Below are 20416 nucleotides of genomic sequence, written 5' to 3' on the forward strand. Positions count from 1 at the left end.
CACGTTTGGTTAGAATTAAAATTTTGTTACGAATTCTCTTCGAATTTATTTTTTTCTTTCATAAATTAATTTTTCTACAACTTTTTAAAGATATTTTTATTTCTAATTTTTTTCATTGTCATATATATATATATATATATATATATATATATATATATATATATATATATATATATATATATATATATATATATATATATATATATATATATATATATATATATTATAAAACATCTTATACTATATCATTAAGAAATTTCATATGGAGCAAAATAATAATTTTAAGATATTAAATTTATCTATATAAATTAATTTAAATTTCTTGAACTAGATACCAAAAATAATTAATTTACATAAAATATATAAACAAACAAATATAAGTTCTAAACATAAATATTTTATTTAAAAATACTAATTTTTTTATTACATAATAACTAATAATAAAATCTAATGATTATATATTTCCCCATAACAAAATTATTCGCCAAAATAACAGTTTATCGTCGCTGCTCTGCGCGATAATTTTGATAAAATTCAAAAGAAAGGTTATGCGACTAATCGTTGTTTTATTATCATGTATGATTTTAAATTATATTCGTTATTTTATCAAATCAAAGTGCCACATGATTATCTAGAAAAATTGGTATGTTAATGTATATGAGACAATTTAAAAGTTGGGAAAAAATTAAGAAAAAAATCTAAAAATTTTTATTTTAAAGTTGGAAAAAGGTTAATAAAAAAATCTTATAAACTACTACAAAAATGTTTTAAAAAGTTATAGAAAAATAAATTTGTAAATTAAAAAAAAAATTAGAGCAAATTCATAAAAAAAAAAAAAAAAGAATTAATTCGGACTAAATTTATAATGATCTATGGCAAAAATATAAAATTTAGAAAAGAAGTGACCATTCAACTTGAGATAGCATGTAACCATATGGAAAACATTATGATTTACTTAAAACTATGTAATTATAACAACGAAATTACTAGGGATTTTATCTCAGTGCAATGCGGTGTAAAAAAAAAAGGAAAAAAAATTAAAACTATGTAATTAGTTTTGGAATCGATATTATTGTTCAATGGGAAATAAACGTATAGTTTGTTAAATTCTTGTGAATTTTAATTCTTTAGAACTTCAAATTTTAGCAATATGATTTACGTAAAAAAAAATACAAACATACTTTTTAACGCTATCAAAATAAAACGACACGATTTTTAAAAGTTTTGTCTCCTCCCAAAATATTTTTAAAAGGTTTGTCTCCACCCAAATAAAATTCCTATTTGTTCCTTTGTATTTTAACTACAAAAATAAAATTCCTATTTGTTCCTCTGTATTTGGTTTGGAAGGAGACAAATCTTTTAAAAATGGTGGCGTTTCTCACTTTCATAAACTCCATAACATCTCATAGCACACAAATATAAGAATCTTCATCTTCTTTAGATAGTGTCCCCAGTTGGTCGCAAAATTAACTAATCCACCCATGTGGGAGAACTGTTATTGAGGAATGTCGAAACAATGAAATATCCACTCTACTCCGGCAAGCAAAAAGACGTCCGGTGAACACATTCAGGCCCAAAATCACATTAATTATAATTTACGAAGTTGATGATTACACCTCTATGTCAAAGAGTTGAAGCTAATGGGATCCTGCCAAGTGCCCAGTTTTTCTCTCCACACAAAACAAGACTTTTTTTAGTGGTACAAATTTGACTATTTTATTTTATTTACCAACCATTGTGATTATTTTGCTATAAAATATCCTTTTTAATACATCAACCGAGTATCATCCGTCAGGTGACAAATCTCATCTCCAAACATCCAGTTGTTGCCTTGGTCTCAATGAGGCAATATGAATGGTAATTTAGGCCAGTTATTGGTGGACCTTAATGAGATTGTTGGGCTTCTTTCTTAGGCCCAAATATACACACCAGGAGTAATACGATCATGATTAGAAACCACACATACATTATTTTTCTCGATCTCAATATATAGGTTGGGGTAACAAGATTTTAAATTCTCGGAACCAACCAAACCATCAATCCAAAATAGAGTATTGTTGTCCAAAGTAATATTCCATGTGATAATTACATTAAGATTAATACCGAGGATTCTAATATCGCTCCATATATTTGAGATGTTATTCCAAACACCTTTTATGGATTTTTTTGACGAATAATGTAAAGGCATTCTAGTTAAATTATATATACCTTTAATGACACACAACCAAGGATGATTTCTCCTATGTATACCGTCACCACCAGTTAACAATCAATGCAATGCTTTGAGGCCCTAGGGACCCAATCCCGAGATTTCCCGCTTATTTGGATGCAAGTACTTTGTCTCATACAACCAAATTAATTTTTGTGTTCCCTTCGTGACCCTTGACAAAATTTGTCTTCAAAAATTCTCAAGCATTTCAATGATACAAATATGTGCTTTAAATAACGAGCAATACTAAGTAAAGGAGGTAACCTATCACCGCACTAGGAGTGTTAGATGACCTCCAAATGAAAGCGTCTTCAATTTCCAAAATGGATAATTTGGATTGTAATCTCATATTAATAGTTTCCATTGTTTTTTTAATATTCATGTTTCTCCCACCAGAACACCAAGTTAGTTAAAGAGAAAAGAGGTCGATTCACAACCAAGAGTTCTAGCTCAATTATTTATTTTTGAGGATGCACTAATGTTCAAGATCTTGGACTTGTGAAAATTAATCTTCAATTCAGAAGAGACATGGAAACACGAACAATTTGAGCAGAGTCTTTAATGTTGGATCTTGAACACTCACTGATAAATAACACAACATCAATATAAAATGAGAAAATGACTTACCAGAGTAATCATGTAACATCCCAAAAATACGAACCAAAAATTTCATTTTAAATTAAGCAATATAAAACCATTTGTCCGAAATCACATAGTAATAATACATATATCAAACCAATGTATCCATAGTCAGAACATGTCATAAAAAAATCATATCAGAGTATAAATCCCATAGATCTTTGGTGCGGAAAATCGTGTGTGTGATGTGCTGCTACCGTGTCGGCTCATTCCCTTTGAGGAAGAAGTATCTGAAACCAAAATTGAAAATTTTAAGTACAAAGCTTAGTGAGTTTCACCATCATACCACATACCACAAAATCACATAATGTCTAGCATATCTGGGTGTCCCCCCCCCCCCCCCTTCGGTCTCTTTTAACTAGTAACCTGCCTAGCATATCTGGGTGCTAGCCTCCCCTTTTGGTCTCTTTCAACTGGTAACCGGGGACTATTTCACCCCTACCACTACCACATAATAATATAGCATAAACATATTGTAACGCCCCGATTCTCAAGTATTGATTTATGGCTATAACTTTTCATAATTTCATAGTCTACTCGACGAGTTGGTTGCCCTGACTCGTCGAGTAGCAACAGGTTGGTCCACGTGTTTAAGTGACCACTCGCCGAGTCCAAGAAGGGACTCGGCGAGTAGGAGCTAGATGATGAAACCCTAATTTATGGGGTTTTACACCCTATTTAAAGGATCATTTGCCTCCTTTAGCCCCCCTTACAGCCTCTTGAGAGTCCATCAAACCCTAATACGTATGTGTGTGTGTGCTCCATTTGTGTGTTTTAAGCTTTAGAAGAGGATTCTTGGTGAGAAGATCTTGGAGAACAAGTATCTAGAAGCAAGGAATGTATGGGGATCAGAAATCTACCTCGGTTAACATCTTTTGGAAGGTGTCAAGTCGTTATCTTGACCTCATTTCCTTTTAGATCTCATTTGGGTGAAGTTTAGGGCTTTTCTAGCATATTAGGAAGCTTTTCTTGTGTATGAGCTAGGATCTGAAGTTGCAACTTCAAATCTGAGCTCTCTTGGGTATCTAAGTCCATAAAGCTTTCAGCTTTAACAAGTGTGAACCCTTCCTCAAGTGTAAAACTCCATTTCAAGCTTGGTTTTGTCATTATAAGACCTTAGAGCCTTGCATGCACGTAAAGTTTGCAACTTTACATGATAAACATGCCTTAGGAAGCTGGATTTGCAATATGGAACCTTAAGATGGCTTAATAAGCATCTATATGCATTTGGACTGGAGGGACTCGGCGAGTCCTGTTGGAACCTGAAAGTGAACCTCTAGCAATCCTTGATACTAATTCCGAAGTATGTTTGGTTCCGAAGAGATAGGCGCTCCGGAAGCTGTCCGGAGCTGAAGAAAAGAAGTGATGAAGAAAGGAGAAAAGGAACACATTTCAGAGTGACTCTCACGTCCGGAATGCTTGCTGATCCGAAGAATGCTATTTTTTCTTTTGTCATTTATTATATTTGTATTGATGTAACGTTTCATAGGACTTAGCTTTTGTACTCTTAGACAATCAGAATGTATCACTGTTGTACATAATTAAGATCTTATAACCCAGGAATGTTTGATTTGGCCTTATATTATGTTCTTATTGATTAGGGCTTAGGGTAGGATCAGATATTTGAAAGTCTATAGGGTCCAACTTTATGTATGGTTAGCATACACTAGTATTGCAGGGTTGGTGGAAGTTTCATGGATGAGTGAGTTGTGTGAGGCCGGTAGGTCAAGGTGAGACGGTTAGCCTTCCTCTAGGAGTGAGGTTGAGCGACCACCATATGTATGTATATTGTTAGGGTGTTGTGATGATACTTGAGACAAATATGGGTAGGTGTGGAAGGTAGTATGGGCCCGTACTACTGAAAGCACAGGACCCATACGTGTAGCAAGGAAGTCACAACCCCTAGGGTTTAGTCGGGAGTTGGTTCCCAGTTATTTATGCAAATTACCTGATATCTTCCTGTTATATTTTCAGTATGGTGGTTACGAGGCGTTTTGTGACTGGATCCGGATCGGGATCAGGGCAGGGCGATCAGGAGGCCCACCAGCGTCTGAGGTTATCGGCCAGGAAGGGCCAGTGTTGACAGAGGATCGAGTCAGGGAGATCATCCGCGAGGAGGTGGTCGAGATTGTCCGAGGTCAGATTCTGGAGTTGTTTGGGTCTATCAAGACCTCTATGATGGAGTACTTCGATGATAGATACGCAGCCCTTGCGGAGATGGTTGTCGTTGCAGCTGCATCGGCTGTATCAGCGGCAGGTGGAGGAGTAGGAGCCACTTGGGGCTTCCAGTACAGGGACTTCGATAACACGAAGCCCCTTACTTTTGATGGGACTCAAGACCCCATCAAGGCTATGAGGTGGGTTTCTGATGTGGAGGGGTGTTTCTTTACTTGCTCGTGTCCTACTGACCAGAAGGTCAGGTGTGCTCTGAACCTGCTAAGGTCCAGGGCCAAGGACTGGTGGAGATTGACGACAAGAACGTACATTGATGATCAGAGAGCTGCCATCACATGGGAGCAGTTCAAGGATATGTTCCGTGCCCGATACATTCCACGGGTTGAGTGGGAACGCTTGGCTCAAGAGTTTTTGAGTTTGAGACAGGATGGGGAGTCGGTGACGGAGATCACCTGTATGTTCACAGAGAGGGCGATGTTATGCCCAGAGTTTTCTTCCGAGCAGGCTCAGATGACTCGTTATCTGAGCATGCTCAAGATCGACATCTGACAGTTTGTGTCTACCCAGTGATGTGATACTCTTTTGGATTTACAGGAGGTCTAGAGGCGGCGTGAGTTAGAGATTGAGCTGAAGTTGAGGGAGCAGCGACAGGCCACGGCACAGTCGCAGCCGGCACCGAAGCGCTCTAAGACCGCTGATACCAGGACTTGGAGACAACCAGGAAGCACTTGTGAGAAGTACGGAAAAGCTCATTCAGGGATATGCCAATCAGGGAGTGGGTGTCACCGATATGGCAAGTAGGGCTATCTGGCCAGGGATTGTAGGCAGCAGAATCCGGCTTTCGGAGTCAGACTTTGTTATCATTATGAGCAGGTGGGCCATATGAAGGCCAATGTCCTCTTCTAGCCGCCAAGCCGGCGTAGGCTTCAGCGCCAGCTACTTTGAGGATTGCAGATGGGAGGCTAGTTAAGGCAGAGCCTCCGAAGGCTCAGGGGCGTGCCTTCCAGCTTATGGTCGAGGAGACCAGGGCAGCACCGGATGTGGTTGCTGGTACGTTTCTATCCTTTAGTGAACTCCTTGCCTGCATTTGTTTTATTTGAATCGGGGGCGAGTCGGTCATTCGTATCTCAGACATTTAGTAGGGAGTTCAGTGTGCCAGTAGGCGAGCTAAAGTGTCCGCTGTGAGTCTCTATCACCAACGAACACGGAGTTTCTGCTTCTTCGGTCTACTGAGGATGCGAGTTGGAGATCTTCGGGGTGACTTTTCCGATAAATTTGATTTTGATTCCTATGGAGGAAGTATGCATGGTTGTGCGGATGGACTGGCTTAGTCGTTTTGGTGTCATGATAGATTGCGAGAGCCATCAAGTGGTAGCTCGAACTACAAGTAGGGAGAACTGATTGTATATGGCGAGGGCACCAGAGTGGGATCAAGGTTCTTGTAACATACACGTTAATAACCATGTATAATTATCGTGTTTTGTTTAAAAGTAAATATTATTATATAATATATGAGTTTGAGCATTGAGTTCTAACAATATAGTTTTATAAGATTGAAGTAAAACTATGTTTAGAATCATTCAGAAAGTGATGGGAAGTCTTATGGGATTCCGATCAAAAGTTAACTAATGAAATTAACGAAAATATGAAGTTGGAAATAATTAAAATGATGTTATTGAAAGTTGTAGATTATCTCGTTAGAAACATTTAGGCGAAAACCTCATTGAAATCCGAATTATAACAAAGAAGTTATGACTTGTTGAAATTTCGTGACAGAACCGGCACGACGCTATATGACGTAAAAAGTGAGTTTATGATAAACTACTTTTTAGCTTTAGTGATCTAAATGAAAGTCCTATGATTCGTTAAACCGAGAATAATCATAAAAAGAACGTCCAAATCTGACTTCGTATGAGGAAGTTATGATTTTTTGAAGTTTCAGTATAGCAGTATACAGCTAAATGATGGGTTTTAGCCATAAGAACATCTTATGTACTCATACAACCCTAATGCTTGGATCTAGGTTTCTCTATTGTACATGCAATTCATCCAACACTTTAAACCCTAGTTCTAGCATACAATTAATCATATTAACATGAGAAAGAGGTTTAGATCTTATCTTGATTGTTATGTAGCAATAACAATCACAAATCCTCATTGTAATGACTTTAGAAAGCTTAGAGTCACAAATGTCACTCCTCTAATGGTTCACAAACACCAAGAGCAAGAGGATGAAGAATAAGGAGAGTGGAGGCTGCCCAAAACGTGTGGAAACCCTAAGGAACAAGTTCACCACGTTTTTGGGGCTTAAGGGTTCTTTAAATAGTGAGGTTATTAGGGTTATCTAACAAGGAAACCCTAATTTGGATGCTTAGGCCCTAAGCAACCCATGAACTCCTTCCTTAAAGGCCTAGGACGATTTCTAATAGGTTTCCCCATAGAATTCGTCCACCCCTTTCAATATGGAGTCCATTAGCTCAATATTCAACTATCATACAATTGAAAGTTCTAGTCCCTTAAGTTCAATTAATGTCTTTTAGCCACAAAATTAATTCCTAATTAATTATTGACTAATATTAATTAAACAATATGATTTCTCCTTTAATATATCATTCTCATAATATATTAATAAATCATAATTAATCTTTTCTCTCCATAATTCATCCTATCAAGTTGCTTTGGTGAAGGCAACCCAAAAGGACCATGCACCATCGGTCAAGTACATACCAAAATAGTTATGGACTTAGACACTAATCCAACAGTCTCCAACTTGGATAAGTCTAATAACTATTCTATGTATGACTTCAGATCCTGATCTGCAATCGTAGCTTTCTAAAGCCGTTGTCAACTCTGATCTTATTAGATACGCGTGTCCTTTAGATAAGGGATCATATATTCCTCCATTCTAGATATCGTATAGATATGAGACATGAACTTAATCATTATCTCTATACTATTTCCCGACTTCCGATTTATGATGACTAACAATAGACTACAATTGAACCATCAATTTAGTCTCGGCTCGGCCAAGCGCTTAGGTGCTATCACTAAATCATCAAGGGGCCCAAAGATATCGCTTTTATCCTACTTTGGATAAAAGGAACGGATAAACTTTGACTCAATGCTCGCTTGCACTCACTTACTGAATCACACACAACAATATGTTTTATAACACCAAGTTACTGGTGCGTTTACATATTATCAATGTGCAACCGACTCGCAAGATACAACTCACACATCTCGATTTCAAGAATATAAGATGTTATTGCCTCACCAATCACTCGTGATAAAATCCATGAAGTGATCCAAGTGAGCATGGGTTTAATCCAATGCTCAAATCATATCCATAAGCACTCATGAACGTTGCAGCAAACATTTGCTTATGTCTAATACACTTTAGACAATCCACACACTAATTCACGACAGTCTTCATTCATACCTACTTCCAACATATGAACGACTGTGGCCCGTTCGAATAATTTGACTGTTCTGAACCAATTAAATTATTTAGGAAGTCAAAACATGCAAAGTGAAACACAAGAATAATACTAATCCCATATGGCCTCAAACCTTTGAGTATAAATAAAACACCTTTTATTTATCACCATATCGATTACTCATTATTTGTTGTTTCGGGTAATCAACTTCTTACTTGAATTATTACAACACTTGTCCCATGCTCTTAGCATGCACACAATGTTTACCTATGGTTCTTACTTTGTGAAATAGATCAAATGAATACATTTCCAATCATATTCATTTCACAACTCCCAATCCTTTTCACAAGTGAAAGAATATCAAATTCTTGCCACTTATAGAATATGCTAGATTCTAATATTTTATGCAATGATCATTTCGTAACGTCATAGCACAAAAGTCACAATGACTATCACCAATGAAATTACAAAGTCCTCTATTTGAGATTGTTACAATACAATTCCATAGACGTGATGTCTCTCACTCAAAGTACATTCCTTTGAACATCCTTTTGCATAAAATTTCTAATCTAGATATAGATTCTCAATATCCAACTCCTAATATGGAACAATTTCCATATTTTCCATATGACAAGTCATTCTTAATAGAAGCTTTTCTATTCATAATAATGTCGATATGGTCCATCCAATACTATACTTCCAACTACTCACAAGCGACCAATCCTCAGCGAGCTTTGGATCGTCCTTTGATAGTTGTTTAATTATCTTAGTCAAAACTGATTCTTGTCCTTTTCCCCTCTAAATGCGCTAAACATTTGGAAAATTTCACAATGGTCAAATATTATAGCACTTGCAATCGATCCTTTACCCGAAGCATATGAGACACGATACATAATGTCTTACGTAAAGATCTGATACTTTATCAATCTTCTACCATAATATTTTATGTGTCACATTCTCACAATTCGAACTATGAAGAGGGATGCCATAATCATAATCGAAATTGAGAACACACTATGTATCCTTGACTAAATTTATTAACATTCCACAACCTAAGCCTTTAGATTTTGAAATGAAGCATAATATTCTCTCCCTTAATTATACCAAAACAATTATTTAACCCTTACGACTTTGCAAAGTATAACTCTTGTTTTCTATAATTAATATTGCTAACTTGCAATACTTGCCTTAGTAATCATACAAGCACAACATTTATGCTCCCACTATCATGATGATTATTATCAAATAAGCATAATACTTATGCTCCCACTAGCTTTGACATGATAATCCTTTATCTAAGCTTCTTAAACTTATACACCTTTGCCTTAGATAGCTCATATGTGTGTCTAAACAATTCAGACTAATTGCCAAATCTCACAATTCGAATCATGGAAAGGGATACCGTAACCATAATCGAATTCGAGAATACAATTTCACAATCACTATCTTTTTAAAATCTCTCTTAGTGAAAGCATTTCCTCACAGTCATCTTCATGATGGAGGGAATCTTATGACACTTAGATTTTAATGGTGTATATGTTCCTATCCATGTGAATTTGTCAAAACCAAAGTTTACGATAAATTCAAACTCATATGGACCGAACCTTCTCAATCTTGATTTCTTGTCTTATGGTAACACGAGTGCTCACCATGTCTTCCAAGTTGTTAAGCAGCTCACCCTTTCCTACCAATGTACTTTTCATTGATCAAGGTGCTTGCCTTTTATGCGTTCAAATGAGAACTCATAGAACTCATATGCATAATTAACTCGATTGGAACGGCACAGAAACAAGATAGTGTCAACACGGTAGGTTGTAAACCTCAAGTCGTGTGCTAGTGATGTTCGATAAGGTTTATTTTGATTTGTTCTTGAACCCTTTCAAGACCATTAAGACTCCCACTGACTCCTTGACATATAAGATTCTCTTGTCAATAAGCATTTCTTGACAAACAAATATTCAAGAGTTAGTGTAGCTTTTATCAAGACAAAACACTTCATAAATTGGTCCTAGTTGGTCTTTGTCTTATCCAAGACATCACAACTTTCCAATTTCAAATGTGCAAGAATAAGAAAACCTTTTTCCAAATTCTACATTTGATGAATGTTATAAACCTTCTTAAGACTTGTCACCCAATGTCACAATCTTAATTTTAAGACTTGTTTTGGAACGAAGTATGATTGACTTCTTGATTTAACCATTTCTTCAATTCTTGATTTCTCTTCTCATACATACAATTATACTAAGACTCACTTAGAGGATCAATTGAGATATGGTTCTTATTCATTAAGACCTATCATAAAACACAATAAAAGGTACTCTCCCTTCTTCTTAGAATAGAGAAACTTTTATCTTTCTGCCCACTTGATTCTTCTTATTCGTTTTGCTATTGATTTAAACTTTTTCAATCAATTCAGAATTACACTTACTCTTATAAGTATGATCATATTTACTAAACCTTTAGTAAACCATGACGAATATCTTTGTTACTCTTGTAGTGGACTTGATCAAAACACAAATTTGTGTACTCGATATCTTAGTCCTTCACTTGACACTTTGTCAACGAACTAGTCTAATCTCCAAATGTGAAAGTTTTTCATTCATCATACACGTTGCATGATTCCAAGTTTCTGTCCAATTGAAACTTGGACGATGAGAAACTCTCCCTATTTGGTAAATTCTTGACATTTCCACAAATAACATAATTAAGAATCAAATCCATTATTGCTAATAATAGAAATATTCAAACATCAATTTTTCATACACGCCATTGCAAGGATAAATAAATAATATAAATCAAAATTTATTTTATTGCGAAAATCTTTGACATTACAATGCAATTCAATTGAAAAACTATGTTAATACATATTTCTTAGCAATCTTATTCTAACTCCAAGTAGTAGCACAAGATTCTAATCTTCAAGGAATGCGATCGAAATCCATTTCTTCATGATTAGATTCCGCTCACTTCTTTCCTTAAGCTTCCTCTCTTTTCTTCGATCCTATAAGACATCGAAATGTAATCTTATCACATCATGTATTAAGAATCTAGAATAGGAACTTAAAAGAGTTAGTTAATGGATTTTACCTAAAGCAGATCCATACATTTTGACTTTCCCATCTCTTATATCTCTTAGGTAAATAGGGCAGCTTCGTCTCCAATGCCCCTTCTCTTGGTAATAAAAGCAAATTGACTCTTTTGGAACAGCACACGAAACTACTTCTAACTTTTCCTTTCTCTTATGATCAAACTTTTCGATCATGGCATGCCTTTCGTTGCCATTGCCTATATCCATAGAGGTCTGGAAGGTCGATCCACTAATCAACTTTGCTTTTCCAGTGCGCCAAATCATTGTTGATTCAGCAGCAATAAGCATATAGGTGAGATCAATGAGGGTTACGTCGTGGTTCATCATATAGTACTCTCTTATGAACTCACTATATGAGTTAGGAAGTGACTGAAGAACCCAGTCAACAGCCAGCTCCTCACAGACAATAGATCTCAACATTCTTAATCAATCAATATGTGACTTCATCTCTAGGACGTGTGCACACACTGACTTTCCTTCTTCATGTTTACTTGCCAAAAGGGCTTGAGTGAGTTTGAACTTTTCAATCTTTCGAACTTGTGACTGGGATGATTAAATCTCGATATGCCCCTCGATTTGTGACTGGGATGCTGAGGATCACAAAACAGGGTGTGAATAACCATGCAAACTTACATGGTGCCCCCACATGTTACAGTCACCTACTCAATGTGCCGGTTAACCACACACACTCCACTGAACTATAACAAACATTGAGTCACCCTTTGCTACCTTTGCTTAGACCCATTTAGTGTATCGGTTAACCACACACGCTCCACTAACGTCTTCGCAAGGGTACAAAGTGTAATTTCATGGAATTGCATCAATTCACTTTTGCCTAGAGTAACTAAGATTGGGAATTTGAAAAAGCATTTAGTTACTTTTGTACTTCATTATACTTATAATGGAAGGTTTCTGTCCTATCCTACCCGTTCGGCTAACGACCCTCCACTAGTCAAGAATGCGGTGGGTAAGAGTGGATACCCATTCAATCGCCATTTTATAGGCAATTTCCTTAAACACCCCTTATAGACCAACTTCGTGAATGAGGCCTACTAACGGTAAGACTGACTTTTACTCATACATATATATAATGTTAGACTTTTAATGTTATATATAGTATAGGGTGTATTTTACACTTTTAAAATACTAGGTGATCTAATTTAATAAATTACACTTTTAATTTAACTAAATGTGAACCTAAACTTTATGGATTTATTAAATCTCCTTTAATTATACACCTTAATTAATTAATAAAACCATAGGGGTGTGATTTGAACTTTTCAAAACAATACTAGGGTTTTAGAATTTAACATTTCTAAATTAAACTATTAATCAACTTTTAAATTCCAAAACTTGAGGGCAAGTTTTGAAACATTTCAAAACATTAGGGTTTAACGTATTTAAATTTCATAAACAAAAACTTTTAAGTTCAAATTTAAACTATAAAACCTAAAGGGATTAATTTGAAACTTTTCCAAACTTTATCAAGAATATTTAGATCACACAATTCAAATAAGGCAATTAACTATTAATTGGTGGTTATCTAATTAGATCTAGTTCAAATTCTTGCAAGATAATGATCAAATAATTCATATAATTTAACATTTATCAAATAAGGAAACAATTATCTAATTAGATGACCAAAATCTTTTATTTTGACAAAGATAATCATAATGGATCAACAAAATTCGAATTTTATTAATTTTAACCAATTATGGCAGTTATCCTAAGTCAAAATAGGCAAAAATCCCGAAACTACCTCCTTCTGACGCTCGAACTTGCCGAGTTCCTCTATGGACTCGCCGAGTTCATCAGACAGGGGGCCAAAAAAACGATTTTTGAAGCTTGAACAAATAACCAAGGCATCAATACAATAGAAACCAATCAAGGCTCTGATACCACTGATGGGTTTTAGCCATAAGAACATCCTATGTACTCATACAACCCTAATGCTGGGATCTAGGTTTCTCTATTGTACATGCAATTCATCCAACACTTTAAACCCTAGTTCTTGCATACAATTAATCATATTAACATGAGAAAGAGGTTTAGATCTTACCTTGATTGTTATGTAGCAATAACAATCACAAATTCTCCTTGTAATGACTTTAGAAAGCTTAGAGTCACAAATGTCACTCCTCTAATGGTTCACAAACACCAAGAGCAAGAGGATGAAGAATAAGGAGAGTGGAGGCTACCCAAAACGTGTGGAAACCCTAAGGAACAAGTTCACCACGTTTTTGGGGCTTAAGGGTTCTTTAAATAATGAGGCTATTAGGGTTATCTAACAAGGAAACCCTAATTTGGATGCTTAGGGCCTAAGCAACCCATGAACTCCTTCCTTAAAGGCCTAGGACGATTTCTAATGGGTTTCCACATAGAATTCGTCCACCCCTTTAATATGGAGTCCATTAGCTCAATATTCAACTATCATACAATTGACAGTTCTAGTCCCTTAAGTTCAATTAATGTCTTTTAGCCACAAAATTAATTCCTAACTAATTATTGACTAATATTAATTAAAAAAAATATGATTTCTCCTTTAATATATCATTCTCATAATATATTAATAAATCATAATTAATCCTTTCTCTCCATAATTCATCCTATCAAGTTGCTTTGGTGAAGGCAACCCAAAAGGACCATGCACCATCGGTCAAGTACATACCAAAATAGTTATGGACTTAGACACTAATCCAACACTAAAAACTCGAAATAAAGATCGAGTGATTTTTAGCCGACACAACCTAAACGAGAATCGAAAATCTCGTCAATAGTAATTCAACGGTAAAAAGACAGACGAAAACAGACGTCGGATGAAGAAGTTATGAATTTTTAACGTACTTTTCCTGTCCCGGCCCGTTAAAAATGTAATATTAAAAATAAAGGCAAAATTAGCCGACGGAGTCTAAAAGAAAGTTGTAGAGCATAATCTCACCTACGTGTGGATATAAGGAGCGTCAAAAACGGAGTTCGTATGCGAAATTTATGGAATTTTAAAGTTTATGGCACAAATTACGAGGTTGGCTGGAGAAGTACGCCCAACGTACTACGAAGACATGTATTAGCCACCAAGCGCCTTCGCATGACGACACGTGTCCTAACTCAGCCACGTCCGAGGCTCGGGTTCCATACCATTTCCACGTCACATACGCCCAACGTAGGAAACCGCCATGCAGTACGCCCAATGTAATGCGAGCCCTCGGATACTATAAATAGAAAGCGAGGTCTTCCGGTTTTTGGTTACAATTTCCACTATCTTTCACCCTCTACTCTCTCTAAAAATTACCCTAACACCCCCGAAGCCTAGGAAACATCCCCGACACCCGAAGCAAGTCCCGAGGCACCGAAGACCCGAGAAAATATTATTTTCAAGTTGAAACTCTACCCACGCAATGCCCGGTTTTCAACAAAAATCCCCAGTTTCGCCAAAGAAAGTCATTTTTAGAGGCGAAGTGCTGCCCAAATTACCATTTCATCAATCGGTTATTTCACAGTGAGTTCAATATAGGGACAATTATATGTTATGTGTTATATGTGCAATGTGCTTTCCCGTGTTATTATGATAATGAGCTATACCTTTGACCACGAAGTGAATGACTAAGCATCACTTGGGTACTGGTATGTAGGCTTTGACGATGAAGTGAATGATTATTCATTCACTTTGGCATTGGCAGAAGGCTAGATAGGGCTGACAGTCTGCTAGCCAAATGATAATTCAGAAATCATATATTTTCTATGCCACATGGGCTGAAGTCTTATTAATGTATATCAAGTTGAAATTGTTGTATTTCATTGATTGTAAATCTCTGAATCAAATCATTTGTTGATATGGAAAGCTTGTCACATGATTCACATATGCCTTTGTTGTTCCTTGCCCCTCTTTGCTTCTGTCATATTGATATGTATATGGCATAACGTTATATTGTAACTGTTATTGAACTCACTAAGCATCACCCGCTTATCCCTCTCAATGTTTAAACTATTGCAGGTGATAAGCATCCAGTATAGTCATGTACTGGTAGAAGATGTAGAATTGATATTGTTATTACTTTTGTATTTAGTGTATAATTTCCTGGGAAGTTATGTAATATATATAATTTTGTAAAAATCTTAATAGTCGGTTTGTATCTAGTCTTTTTTAATTAAACTATCAGTGTAAAATATTGTTTATGAATACGCATATAGCATGTTTTGGAGTAATACTATTGTAAAGGTATTAGAGAAATAGTGGGTCTCACAATCATGGTATCAGAGCAGTAGTTTAAGTGAACTAAATATCACGGATTGGTATTTAGACTTAAACCGTCAGAAGTTCAATATATGAATGGATTCATTGTAAGTATATGTATACAAACCATAGGAAATAATTATTTAAAATATTAGGTAATGATAAATCCTAATATTCTAAAATACTATATTACTCCAAATTTTCAGAACAACGGTTGAACAGGTGAGTAGTCATACACCAGATGTGGGTGGAGATCCTCAACCTGATGAAGTAATCCAGTATCCCCTCGTAAGGAAAGAATTGTGGATAAACTCACTCGTTGTATTCAGCAAACTTTTGAAGAACACAAAAAGGATAGTGATAAAGGAAAAGAGAAAGTCACCGGAGAATCTTCAAAAGGAGAGGCTTAATGTCCCTCATTCAAAACTTTTAAGAGTAATGGTGCTATAGAGTTTTCAGGTGTTCTTAATCCCATCGTTGTTCTTACATGGATCCAGAACACAGAAAAAGTATTATGTATCTCTCATGTGGTTAATGAAGACAAGGCAAATTATGCTTTTATAATGCTCATCGGAGAAGCCTTGGTCTGGTGGGAAGCAACATTCGAATCTCTCAATGGGTATGACCAGGATAATTTATCTTGGGAATTGTTCAAAACTCGTTTGCTAGGAAAGTATTGTCCTTTAGACATGAGGAGAAGATTGGAGAAAGAATTCCTCGAGCTTAAACAGGGAGGAATGACTGTGAATGATTATGAAACTCAATTCAATCAAAAAGCACGGTTTGCTGCAAAGTATATTCCAACTAAAGACAATAAAATTCAGTTATTCGTGGAAGGACTACGGTATGAAATCCGCAATTTCCTGGTTAATCAGGATGTTCTGTCGTTTGATAAAGCTGTTGAGTATGCTCGAAAGCATGAGCATGACTTAGAAATACGTGGTGCCACTCTTTCTGTTCCAAAGCATCCACGTATTGATCAAACTATTCCTGTTTCCTCTATTCCACCAGCTCAATCTATTCTAACTGATCTTGGTAAACAAGTGCAATCTCATAATACCCCTCGTGGTTGCGGTAGATCACAATCTTTTTCTCTTCAATCGCCTTCGTGTTGAAACTGTGGAAAGAATCATCCGGGTGAATGTAGGTTAGAAAAAGGATCAGTGGTCTGTTATGGATGTGGAGAAGTAGGCCACATGAAGTCCGTTGCCCGATGAAGAATGTTATATGCTTTGCTTGTGGTGTTGATGGCCATAAGAAGCGTTTCTGCCCTACTCTTACTAGCCAAATGGCGGGAAGTCAAGCTTATGTTCAACAACCGGCGAAAAGTCAAGCTCCTGTTCGACAACCAAAGAGTACTCCGACTAAAAAGGAGGAGGTGCCAAAAGCTAAAGGTCGTGCATTTTAGATTATCACGGAGGAGGCATGTGAAGACCCAACTGTTGTGACTGGTACATTTCTAGTCAACTCTAGACCTGCTCACATCTTATTTGATTCTGGTGCCTCAGATTCTTTTGTGTCTCATGAATTTGCACATTCCTTTCAAATTGCTTGCTATGCACTCGCGCAACTATTTCATGTGGATACTGCGGGAAGTATATCATTACTTGCCGATAAATTCTATAGGGATTGTGTGATAGAAATTAAAGGCTATAATTTTCTTGCTAACCTAATTCCTATCTCCTTGCCCAACTTTGATATTATTCTCGGCACGGATAGGTTGTCAAAGAACCGCACAGAACTCTTGCGCTATGAAAAGATAGTACGTATTCCCATTGAAGTGGAGAATCCTATTTATGTCTACGGTGAACAAAGATTTAAAATCGTAAAAATAATCTCTTTCCTAAAATCTCATAAATTCATAGTGAATGGGTGTTCTATCTATCTGGCCTATACAGTTGATATTTCAAAAGAGGAAAAGAAAATGGTAAATGATGTTCCCGTTGTTAATGAATATCCTGATGTTTTTCCCGAAGAATTGCCTGGACTTCCTTCGGATAGGCATGTAGAATTCCGAATTGACCTTGTGCCTGGTGCTGCTCCGATTGCAAAGACTCCTTATCATATTGCGCTAGCTGAGATGAAGGAAATGATGATCCAACTGCAGGAATTACTTGACAAAGGCTTTATTCGACCGAGTACCTCTCATTAGGGTGCTCGAGTATTGTTTGTCAAAAAGAAGGATGGTTCGATGCGAATGTGTATTGATTACTGTTAGCTAAATAAAGTAACTATCAAGAACAAGTACCCACTACCTCGCATTGACGATTTGTTTGATCAACTTCAGGGTGTTAGCTATTTCTCGAAGATTGATTTGAGATCTGGCTATCATCAGTTGAAAGTACACGAGCAAGATGTACCGAAGACTGCAGTTCGTACTCATTATGGGCATTATGAATTCCTTGTCATGCCATTCGATTTGACAAATGCTCCTGCCGTATTCATGGATATGATGAATCGGGTATGTCGTCCAATGCTCGATAAATCTGTCATCGTATTCATTGATGATATTCTAATCTATTCCAAGTTTGAAACTGATCATGCCCTTCATATTCGTGAAGTATTAGAAATTCTTCGAAAGGAGAAACTATATGCTAAATTCTCCAAATGTGAATTTTGGCTTCGCCAAGTTCAATTTCTCGGCCATGTGATTTTTGGTGACAATATATCCGTAGATCCTACAAAAATTGAAGCCATTCAGAATTGGGAAGTGCCTCGTAATGCTTCTAAAATTCATAGTTTCTTGGGTCTCGTGGGATACTACCAGAGATTCATTAAAGATTTCTCAAGTATAGTTGTACCTCTCACAAGTCTTACACGGAAGGAAGTGAAGTTCGAATGGAGTGAAGCCCAAGAAAAAGCTTTCTTAACTTTAAAAGATCTTCTGACTCATGCTCCGATCTTATCACTCCCAGAAGGTGATAATGATTTTTCTGTGTATAGCGATGCTTCAAGGTTGGGACTCGGTTTTGTGTTGATGCAACATGGTAAAGTGATAGCCTATGTCTCAAGACAACTGAAAGAATATGAAAAGAATTATCCCACTCATGACCTTTTGGAGGCGTTATCTTTTTTTACAAAATGCTAATTGTTTACTGACCACAAAAGTCTCAAATATATATATTCAGTTATCAAACTTTGAATATGAGACAACAGCGAGCCATGGAGCTAATCAAAGACTATGGCTGTGAAATCATGTATCATCCTGGAAAGGCCAATGTAGTTGATGATGCACTTAGCAGGAAGGTTTATCATAATAGTGTGTGTGTGTTATGTTATTTCTCACACTACCGTAAAGTTCACCATTCTTGATGAACTAATGAAATGGCAAGTAGAGGCCTTAAAGCCAGAAAATGTAGAGAAAGAAGGGATGATGCATTATGCAAATATTTTACTTGATGATCCATGTGGACTGAAAGTATTTAAGAATCGACTATGGATTCCAAAGATTGGTGGATTAAGACAGAAGATTTTAGATGAAGCCCATAAGTAGAGGGCGTTTGAGACTGTGACATCCCCATTTTCACAGCCAGAAAAGACCGATTTTGTTTATGCTTTGTTTAAAAATCAGAGTAACATTTTAAATAAAAGTGTTGCGGAATTTGTCCCAAAATAAAATATGATAAAGATTTATCAAAAGCATTTCCAAAGAAATGTATTTCATTAAAAGACTTGGGATGTCATGTTCGTTACAGATCAAAAGCATAAATAGTACAATATAAGACTTACTACATTATTTCATATCTACCAGCCTATATCCGTAATCCCTCATCCAAAACATCACGTCTATGCTCATGCGCCACTACCTGTAATACAAGAAACTGAGTGGGTCAAGCTTGGAGCCTGGTGAGCACATAGGGTTTTCAACCCACAATAAATAAGTTTATTAATTTTATCAATCAACAATAACCCGATTACCCGTTCCCGTTATCCTCACTTTACGTCCCTAAACACCTATCATAAGGGACCTAGCCTAAGGATCATCATCGGGATGGACACTACTGCTAAGGGGGTTCCTCAGTAATAAATGTCCTAAGGCAACCATGTGGGGATGGAGTACACCGGTGAACACATCGTTCACAAACACCTACAGGTAGCGAGCCTGCTAGCGTTCCACTGGATTGTCTAAAAGAGCACGTGGTCGTCATCCATACTCCGCTAGATGACAGAATCAACAACAACAACATTGAGGCCTCTCATCATTTTATCACACATCACCTATTACATCTACCCATGCTTTACCACAACATTTTCATAGATATATAATACATATAAAGTTTAAATCATTGAAAACATGTATAAAAAACGTTCATCCAACATAGATAGCAAGTATTCAGACAATATGCACACATAGCATGTAATTTACATAAAATACTTCATATCTATGTGTAAGTTGAAAGTAACTATGCACTCACTTGAAAAGCTGGTGACTCAGCACTCAGACAGTGCTTCGATACTCTCAAAACAATTTTCCTTCGATAAAACCTAGTAGCAATACCACTAGGGTTTAGTCTAACGATAACCGCGACTATTTAATAGTCTTACTATTATTACTATTATATAAGCGTTAAATAACACTCAATATAACTCATAATAATAGCCCAAATAATTATTTTAAGGACCTAATAACGTTACTA

This window comes from Lactuca sativa, chromosome 8, assembly GCF_002870075.4.
Source record: "Lactuca sativa cultivar Salinas chromosome 8, Lsat_Salinas_v11, whole genome shotgun sequence".
In the NCBI taxonomy this organism is placed as follows: Eukaryota; Viridiplantae; Streptophyta; class Magnoliopsida; order Asterales; family Asteraceae; genus Lactuca; species Lactuca sativa.